Source organism: Dermochelys coriacea, chromosome 7 (assembly GCF_009764565.3).
Source record: "Dermochelys coriacea isolate rDerCor1 chromosome 7, rDerCor1.pri.v4, whole genome shotgun sequence".
NCBI classification, from domain to species: Eukaryota; Metazoa; Chordata; order Testudines; family Dermochelyidae; genus Dermochelys; species Dermochelys coriacea.
This window is the reverse complement of record NC_050074.1, coordinates 91510595-91514758: the sequence shown is the minus strand read 5'-3', so window position 1 is coordinate 91514758 and position 4164 is coordinate 91510595.

Genomic DNA, 4164 nt, shown 5'->3' with positions numbered 1-4164 from the left:
CCATTCGTGAAAAAGAGTGGAAAGGAATTTCAAGCCAGGAAAGTAGTGATTTCATGAAGGCATGGAGGCATTTTTATTGCTCCTCCCCAATTATGGGCCTTTTACATGTTTTTCTTGGGTGGGGGGGCAGTTAATTCAATTAACCAGATATTTTGGAGGTTAAGGTAGAAGAATAAAGCTGCTAATACCAGAGAGGAGGGGGAATTTGATGATGAAGATCCAGAGGAGATCTGAAACTGAATCACTTCAGCTCTGCCTTGATAACCAAGCAATATTCGTGATATATTAGAACAATGGCCATTTTTCCACATTTGAATTTATAATGATGCTTTCCTTTCTTTCATAACATTGTTTGAAAATGTTTCCAATATCTCTTGAGAGTTAGCAACCTGTGACCATCTGCAATTGCTCTCGGATCCTTTTCTCCCAACCCAAATGAGGGCCATACAGTATTTAATGAGGAGATTGAACATATGGCTGCTTAAAGGCTCAAGACCATATCAACTCCTCCTGGTTAAAACCTGTGGGAAGAGTTTTTAGGAAGGAAGAATCTCCTCAAGAAGATTCCCCACAGATTGTCTCATCCTGGAATGTGATTTGTCCCTTCCGGAACAAGACTCTCTGCTAACTCTCCCCCACACAACTTGGGAGATCAGCAGGGATCCTCACATATCCAGAAAGCTGGAAACATGAAATAACCTGGAATAGGCCCATGGCTGTCATATTGGCCATGAGATTCTAATTCTCTACCAGTCTTGGTGGGAATGCAAGGTGCAACTGTATGTTTTGTACCCCCTATCTATTCCCATCTTAATACAAACCCAGGATGCTCACACTTCAGCGAATTATTTTGGATCAACTTGCCTCCTCATTGTGTAAGTCAGATGCATACAACTTGCCCATAGCATCTCTCCCTGATTCTTTCTTGGCTGATAATTCACCTAGTACCCGTCTGGAGAAGGTTGAGCTAACAAAGGCCCAGTTGAATCATGTAGTCAGATCTCAGCTATACATTCAAAGTCAGGAGGCTTAAACCTGATTGAATCATTGGAAGTCGGAACTTTATCAAAACCTTTAAATACTCAAGGGCAGTAATATGGAAGAGTAAGAAGTACTAGTCATAACATTCACTAGCCTCAAAACAAGGAGTAATGGTCTACAGCTGAAGACAAAACTCTAGCATGGATATTGTCCAAAAAGCTTTTCCCAGGAAAGGTAATCGAAATAATGGAGCTACTTTCTTAAGGAACTTGTTATGCTATAAACACTGCAGGTGTTCAAGGCAAAATTAGTTAGAATGGTTCCAAGTCCCCAGAGGTCCTCAGAGGTTAACAACAACAATTTTTCTCCCTCCTCCTTGTAACAACCTTTTATGTACTTGAAAACTGTTATGTCCCCTCTCAATCTTCTCTTCTCCAGACTAAACAAACCCAATTTTTTCAATCTTCCCTCATGGGTCATGTTTTCTAGATTTTTAAATCATTTTTGTTGCTCTTCTCTGGACTTTCTCCAATTTGTCCACATCTTCAATGAAATGTGGCACCCAGAACTCGACAATACTCCAGTTGAAGCCTAATCAGCGCGGAGTAGAGCAGAAGAACTACTTTTCATGCTTACAATACTCCTGCGAATACATCCCAGAATGATTGCTTTTTTTTTTTTTGGCAACAGTATTACACTGTTTACTCATATTTAGCTTGTGATCCACTCTGACCCCCAGATCCCTTTCCGCACTGTTCCTTCCTAGGCAGTCATTTCCCATTTTGTATGTGTACAACTGATTGTTCCTTCCTAAGTGGAGTACTTTGCATTTGTCCTTATTGAATTTCATCCTATTTTGGACAATTTCTCCAGTTTGTCCAGATCATTTTGAATTTTAATCCTATCTTCCAAGGTACTTGCAACCCCTCCCAGCTTGGTATCGTCCACAAACTTTATAAGTGTACTCTCTATCTCATTAACTAAATCATTGATGAACAGAACTGGACCTAGAACCAATCCCTGTGGGACCCCACTCATTATGCCCTTCCAGCATGACTGTGAATCACTGATAACTACTCTCTGGGAACAGTTTTCCAACCAGTTATGCACCAACCTTATAGTAACTCCATCTAGGTTGTATTTCCCTAGTTTGTTTATTAAACAGTCATGCAAGACAGTATCAAAAGCCTTACTAAAGTCAAGATATATCACATCTACCACTTCCTCCCCATCCACAAGGCTTGTTACCCTGTCAAGAAAGCTATCAGGTTGGTTTAACCACAATTTGTTCCTGACAAATCCCTGCTGACCATTATTTATCACCTTATTATCGTCTAGGTGTTTGCAAATTGATTGCTTAATTATTTTCTCTATTATCTTTCCGGGTACAGAGTTAAACTGATTGGTCTGCAATTCCCTGTGTTGTCCTTATTTTCCTTTTTATAGATGGACACTATATTTGCCTTTTTCCAGTCTTCTGGAAAGTCTCCCATCTTCCATTCCTTTTCAAAGATAATTGCTAATGGCTCAGATATCTCCTCAGTCAGCTCCTTGAGCATTCTAGGATGCATTTCATCAGGCCCTGGTGATTTGAAGACATCTAACTTGTCTAAGTAATTTTTGACTTGTTCTTTTCCTATTTTAGACTCTGTTCCTACCTCATTTTCACTGGCATTCACTCTTTTAGACGTCCCATCGCCAACAACCTTGTTGGTGAAAACTGAAACAAAGAAATCATTAAGCATCTCTGCCATTTCCACATTTTCTGTTATTGTCTTTTCCCCCTCATTGAGTAATAGGCCTACTCTGTCCTTGGTCTTCCTCTTGCTTCTAATGTATTTGTAGAATGTTTTCTTTCATGTCCCTAGCTAGTTTGATCTCGTTTTGTGCCTTTGCTTTTCTAATTTTGTCCCTACATACTTGTGTTATTTGTTTATATTCATCCTTTGTAGTTTGACCGAGTTTTCACTTTTTGTAGGACTCTTTTTTGAATTTTAGATCATTGAAGATCTCCTGGTTAAACCAGGGTGGTCTCTTGCCATACTTCCTATCTTTCCTATGAAGTGGGATAGTTTGCTCTTGTGCTCTTAATAATGTCTTTTTGAAAAACTGCCAACTGTCTTCAATTGTTTTTAGACTTGCTTTCCATGGAATTTTACCTACCAACTCCCTGAGTTTGCTAAATTCTGCCTTCTTGAAATCCGTTGTCTTTAGTGTGCTGTTCTCCCTCCTACCAGTCTTTAGAATCCAGAACTCTACCATTTCATGATCACTTTCACCCAAGTTGCCTTCCACTTTCAAATTCTCAACCAGTTCTTCCCTATTTGTCAAAATCAAATCTAGGACAGCCTTCCCTCTAGTAGCTTTGTCCACCTTCTGAAATAAAAAATTGTCTCCAATACATTCCAAGAACTTGTTGGATAATCTGTGCCCTGCTGTGTTATTTTCCCAACAGATGTCTGGGTAGTTGAAGTCCCCCATCACCACCAAGTCCTGTACTTTTGATTATTTTGTTAGTTGTTTAAAAAAAAAACCTCATCCACCTCTTCCTGGTTTGGTGGTCTGTAGCAGACCCCTACCATGATGTCGCCCTTGTTTTTTACCCCTTTTATCCTTACCCAGAGACTTTCAACAAGTCTGGCTCTTATTTCTATCTCAACCTCAGTCTAAGTGTATACATTTTTAATATATAAGGCAACACGTCCCTCCCTTTTTTCCCTACCTGTCATTCCTGAGTAAGCTGTACCCTTCTATACCAATAACCCAGTCTTATCCCACCAAGGTCTCTGTGATGCCAACCATGTCATAGTTGTGTTTATTTACTAGCATTTCAAGTTCTTCTTGCTTTTTCTCCATACATCTCGGATTAGTATACAGATATCTAAGATACTAATTTGATTCCCTCCCCCCAGTTCTGTCTTCTCTCCCTTGTTTCAGCTATAACAGCACATGCTCCCTCCAGACTCTGACCCTTCTCCCAGGTCTCCAGATTGTTGACTTATCTGTGGGCTTTGGTCACCTGCCCCATCGAACCTTGTTTAAAGCACTCCTCACTAGGTTAGTCAGTCTGTAGTCAAATATGCTCTTCCCCGTCCTCGATAGGTGGACCCTATCTCTGGTTAGGGGTCCTTCATAAGTCCATCATAGTCCATCATAATGGACTATAACTAGCAGAGAAATCAA